Here is a 6316-nt window from a genome sequence, read left to right as displayed (position 1 = left end):
TAGAGATATTAAATTAGTATATTATATATTTTTTTATAGAAAATATTTTATTAATGCTTTATCTATTAATTTTCCGATGTGAAAATATTTTTTTTTCTTGAAATGAATGCTTTGTCTATTATTTTATTAAAAGGTTGTGGACTTGTGGCCGGACTAGTTAAATACCCTACATTCATGCGCACCGTAACAACTCCTCCCCGTCAGCGCTTATAAATATACCATCATAGAGTCTTTGGGCGTTGACTGTTCTCTGTGTCATTTATGCAACGCGAGAGAAAGAAAACTCTCTCGTCTCGCCTCTGCCAGGGTTTTTGATATGTTCCGAGCCTGAAGACCGAAATTGAAAGAAAGAACAAAAAAGAAAACAAGAACTATTGATCAAACTTCAAAAGAACATGAACACATAAATTCGAAGCAAAAATCAGTTCTGTGTTATAAAGAATAAACAAATAATAACTGCATTTTCTTTTCCATCACCGTTCTGGTTGCCATGGATATTAGGTTTCCTTATTCGCCGGCGGAAACTGCAAATGTCCGTACGGTTCAGTTCGGAATTCTCAGCCCCGATGAAATCGTAATGTTTTCCAACTTAAAACATTTCAAAACCCTCGAACTTGAAGAAACCACAATGATTGTGATTATGTATTGTGATCGTGATTGTGTGTGTGTGTGTGTGCAGAGGAGAAACTCTGTGGTGGAAATCGAGCACGGGAAGAGCTCGGAGAAGGGGAAGCCAAAGGTCGGAGGGTTGAGCGACCCTCGCCTTGGAACCGTTGATAGGAAGATCCGGTGTGCCACGTGTACGGCTGATATGGCTGAGTGCCCGGGGCATTTCGGTCACTTGGAGCTCGCTAAGCCAATGTTTCACGTTGGTTTCTTGAAGACGGTGCTCACCGTCATGCGTTGTGTTTGCTTCAACTGCTCCAAGATTTTGGCGCGTGAGGTCCGATTTCAAATGTTTTGAGAACCATGCATTGAGTTAATAGGAGGAAGGAGCTTAGTTGCTTTTGTTCAATTTGAATTTTATCTGAATTCTTGTTTAGTAGTCTCTCTCTAAGTTGACTATGGTTTTGGAGCAGGATAAGAAGTTTGAACAAGCTTTGAAGATTGGGAACCCTAAAAACAGGCTGCAGAGGATCTTGGATGCTTGCAAAAACATAAGCAAGTGTCAAGGTGGTGAAGATTCTGAGGAGCTGGTTCGAATTGGCTGCGGTGCCTTGCAGCCCAAGATTACTATTAAGGGTATTAAAATGATTGCTGAGTATAAAGCTCCGAGGAACAAAAACAATGACCATGAACAGCTTCCTAATCCCGAAGAAAGGAAACAGATTCTTTCTGCAGAAAGGGTAATAATTGACATTTGATCCGTGTTCGGAATTTTTATTATTATGTTGACTTCTATGTTTGTTGCTAAATAGTAAATAATAAATAATAAATAGACATGTTGAATCAATTGAAGGTTCTTGGTGTTCTAAAAAGGATAAGCGACGAGGACTGCGAATTGTTGGGCTTGAATCCGCAGTTTGCGCGTCCTGATTGGATGATCTTGCAAGTTCTTCCAATTCCTCCTCCACCAGTGAGACCTTCTGTTATGATGCACTCATCTTGTAGGTGTGAGGAAAGTGTTCTCTTCTCTTGCACTGTCTTTACTTGCTGTACAAGTTTTCTAAGCTCTTTAAATTTAATTAATCCTTTACCAATGATAGTGATGAGTGATAACATTTTCATCTTTATCTTACCTAGATTATGTTATTGTTGGTGCATGTAGGATGACTTGACTCATCAGTTAGCCACAATCATCAAGCACAATGAAAATTTGAAGAGACATGAGAAAAATGGATCACCTCAGCATATTCTTTCCGAGTTTTCTCTGTTGTTGCAGTTCCATATAACCGCATATTTTGATAACGAGTTGCCGGGACTGCCAAGAGTATGATTGTGTTCATATGCCGCCGTTTGCTACTGATATAATCTGCATTACCTTTATAACCGTTGAATTTGGAATTTCGATAAAATTTTCACAGGCTACTCAAAGAACAGGAAGGCCTATCAAATCAATTTGTAGCAGGCTTAAAGCCAAAGAAGGTCGGATTAGAGGAAATTTGATGGGGAAAAGAGTTGATTTTTCTGCTCGAACGGTTATTACACCAGAGCCGAACATTAACATTGATGAACTTGGAGTGCCATGGAGTATTGCTTTGAACCTTACATACCCTGAGACTGTAACTCCATATAATATTGAAAGGTTGTCCTTTGGATATGGTTTTCTACTTGCTTGGCTTTTAAAACATTTTGTATAATTATTAACCAAACAAAGAATTTTAATTTACAAAAAAATGTGAAAAACAGGTTGAAGGAGCTTGTAGAGTATGGACCCAATCCCCCACCTGGGAAAACTGGTGCCAAGTACATCATTCGTGATGATGGGCAAAGGCTTGATCTCAGATATTTGAAGAAAAGTTGCCATCCCCATTTGGAGATAGGATACAAGGCATTGTGTTTTAGATGATACCAGTTTCTCTTCTTATTTTAAAAAGGTTTCCTCTTGATGTCTGCTAATAGTTTCAATTGTTGTGATTTTAGGTGGAGCGCCATTTGATGGACGGAGACTTAGTTCTCTTGAATCGTCAGCCTAGTCTTCATAAAATGTCCACTATGGGGCACAGAATCAAAATCATGCCTTATTCTACGTTTCGGCTTAATTTGTCGGTAACTAGGCCTTATAATGCTGATTTTGATGGGGATGAAATGAACATGCATGTTCCTCAGTCATTTGAAACCAGAGCAGAGGTGTTGGAGCTCATGATGGTGCCTAAATGCATTGTATCTCCTCAATCAAACAGACCAGTAATGGATATTGTTCAAGACACACTATTAGGATGCAGAAAAATCACCAAGAGAGATACCTTCATCACAAAGGTATTATTCACCGAATTTTTATATATTGCTGCAGTTACTTGATATATGAAGAAGTTCTTGTACAAGCTACTCAGATTAATGAATTTTTTGTTTTCCTTTTTCTTTTTTAAAGGATGTATTTATGAACATTCTAATGTGGTGGGAAGATTTCGACGGGAATGTTCCTACACCAGCAATATTGAAGCCAGAACCATTGTGGACTGGGAAACAAGTTTTCAATCTTATTATTCCCAAGCAAATAAATTTAACTAGGTATTCTAGCTGGCATGATGATAACGAAGGAGGATCATCAATAACTCCAGGGGATACTATGGTCAGAATTGAAAAAGGGGAACTACTTACCGGAACTCTTTGCAAAAAGACACTTGGAGCATCTACTGGAAGTCTCATTCATGTCATTTGGTATGCAACATCACTATATAAAATGTTAATGTTCCATTCATCTTTACAACTTTGCAAAGGGTTGAATTGATCTAATGATCTTGGTAAACGTGGCTTTGGAAACTGTAATAATTCAGTTACTTTCTTCTTTGCACACCCTCGCTAATGTTGGCTTGAATACAGGGAAGACGCTGGCCCCGATGCAGCTCGTAAATTTCTTGGTCACACTCAGTGGCTTGTAAACTACTGGCTTCTGCAGAATTCTTTTAGCATTGGAATTGGTGATTCGATTGCGGACGCTTCGACTATGGAGGTTATTAACCAGACTATTTCAGTGGCAAAAGAGAAAGTGAAAACACTATTTAGGGATGCTCAAGAAAAGAAGTTGGAGTCTGAACCCGGTCAGACAATGATGGATACATTTGAGAAGAAAGTGAATGAGGTGATTCAATTATATTGCAGGTCACTTTGATATATTACTAAATGCTGCATTTGCTTGAATATGATGTTTCATGTTATTGGCAATCTTAGGTGCTGAACGAAGCTCGTAATGATGCCGGGAAAAAAGCGCAGACAAGTTTATCTGAGAGCAATAATCTGAAAGCAATGGTGACAGCTGGTTCCAAAGGAAGTTTTATCAACATATCTCAGATGACTGCTTGTCTTGGTCAACAGAATGTTGAAGGCAAGCGAATTCCATTTGGGTTCATAGATAGGACACTGCCACACTTTACAAAAGATGATTATGGGCCTGAAAGCCGAGGCTTTGTGGAGAACTCGTATCTTCGAGGGCTGACCCCACAAGAGTTCTTTTTCCATGCCATGGGAGGTAGGGAAGGTGTTATTGATACTGCAGTGAAGACCTCTGAAACTGGATACATCCAAAGGCGGCTTGTGAAGGCTATGGAGGATATTATGGTCAAATACGATGGAACTGTTAGGAACTCCGTAGGAGATGTCATACAATTTCTCTATGGAGAAGATGGTATGGATGCTGTTTGGATTGAAACACAGAATCTTGATTCCCTGAAAATGAAAAAGTCAGACTTTGATAGGACCTTTAAGTATGAGTTTGATAAGGAGAACTGGAATCCTAGTTACATGCTTGAAGGGCCTATTGAAGACTTGAAATCCAGCATAGAGCTTCGTAATTTACTTGAGGATGAATTTGAAATGCTTGAACATGATAGACATCTGCTTGCAAATGAGATTGCCACTACTGGTACTAGTTCTCTTCCACTGCCTGTTAACCTTAAGAGGCTTATCAGGAATGCTCAGAAGACATTTAAGATTGACTTTCGAAGGCCTTCTGATATGGACCCGATTGAAATTGTAGAAGCTGTTGATAAGCTACAGGAGAGACTTAAAGTTGTTCCTGGTGATGATCTCCTCAGCAGTCACTAGTAACTGCGGGGGAAATGATTGGTTGTGTGGCGGCACAATCTATTGGGGAGCCGGCTACTCAGATGACTCTCAACACATTCCACTATGCTGGTGTAAGTGCTAAGAATGTTACACTTGGTGTTCCCAGGTTAACAGAAATTATTAATGTGGCCAAGAGAATCAAAACACCTTCCTTGTCTGTGTATTTGAAACCTGAGGTTAGTAGGACTTCAGAGGAGGCCAAACGTGTGCAGTGTGAGTTAGAGCTTACTACACTTAGGAGAGTGACACAAGCTACAGAGGTGTGGTATGATCCAGACCCATTGTATACTGTAATTGAAGAAGATGTTGATTTTGTGAAGTTGTACAATGAAATGCCTGATGAAGAAGTTGCTCTTGAAAGAATGTCACCTTGGTTGCTTCGCATAGAATTAAACCGAGAGATGATGGTGGATAAGAAGTTGAGCATGGCTGACATCGCTGAGGAGATAAAACATGTGTTTGATGATGATTTGAAATGTATTTTCAATGATGACAATGCTGAAAAGCTCATACTTCGTATCCGAATCGTGAATGATGAAGCCCACCGGGGAGAGATTCAGGATGATTCTGCTGATGATGGTTTCTTAAAGAGAATAGAAAGCAACATGCTTACTGAGATGACATTACGTGGCATCCCTGGCATCAGCAAAGTTTTTTTAAAAAGTATTGACGTTCCAAAATTTGATGACAATGAAGGTTTTCAGACTCATAAGGAATGGATGCTTGAAACTGAAGGTGTAAACCTTTTAGCTGCAATGTGCCATGAGCAAGTTGATGCAACAAGGACCATAAGCAACCACCTTATTGAAATTATTGAAGTCCTTGGAATTGAGGCAGTTCGGCGGGCTCTTCTGAATGAATTGCGTGCTGTCATCTCTTTTGATGGATCTTATGTCAATTACAGGCATCTCGCTATTCTTTGTGATACCACAATAATGGCCAGATTTTTGGAAAATTGGAGGATATTTATTGTTGCTAGTATAAGAATTCGAGGGAAAAAGAAAGAAGGTTTTGATGTTGGTATTCTTGCACTTTAACTTCCCTTGGGATTCATGGTTGCAAAACAATAATGAGTGATAGCATTTGCTTAGGTTTTCTTTCTCTGCTTTTTTATTTTCCCCTTGTTTGATTTAAACTTGTAGAAAAGTTACCTATTTGTATTATAGTAGCATGTGTGACTACTCAATTCAATTCTGAATCGAATCTTTCACTGGAAAGTATCTAAGACTGGTGTGAATGGTTCAACACAACTTGAGGCTTCAAGGAGAAGAGTTAGCTCTGCTTGGCTCTCATGTTTGCATATTCTATCTGTTTCAATTGTATTAATAATCACAATGGAACTATATGCAAGTGTTTCTGCTTTCATTTGTTTTCTCGATCTTTTTCTTTATATTTTAGCATTTTTTTTCCCTCTTCATCCAAACAGTTAATTTAGTTGTTTGATAGTATAAAAATTCTAATACATTATGACGTCTATCTATATTTTTATCGGTAATAATTCTAGAGATCCAGAAATATTGGGAACGACTAAAGATTCATGATCACTTGTATACATGGTGATATCTAGAATGCCAATACTAAGAAATTTTTA

At 38.7% G+C, this 6316-nt stretch overlaps 1 pseudogene; it reads left to right on the top strand.

Annotated features, from left to right (window-relative positions):
- LOC107616038 lies at positions 285–5762 on the top strand (annotated as a pseudogene).

This window comes from Arachis ipaensis, chromosome B09 (assembly GCF_000816755.2).
Source record: "Arachis ipaensis cultivar K30076 chromosome B09, Araip1.1, whole genome shotgun sequence".
NCBI lineage: Eukaryota > Viridiplantae > Streptophyta > Magnoliopsida > Fabales > Fabaceae > Arachis > Arachis ipaensis.
The sequence above is the reverse complement of the archived record's forward strand: the minus strand, read 5'-3'. Positions and strand labels throughout refer to the sequence as shown.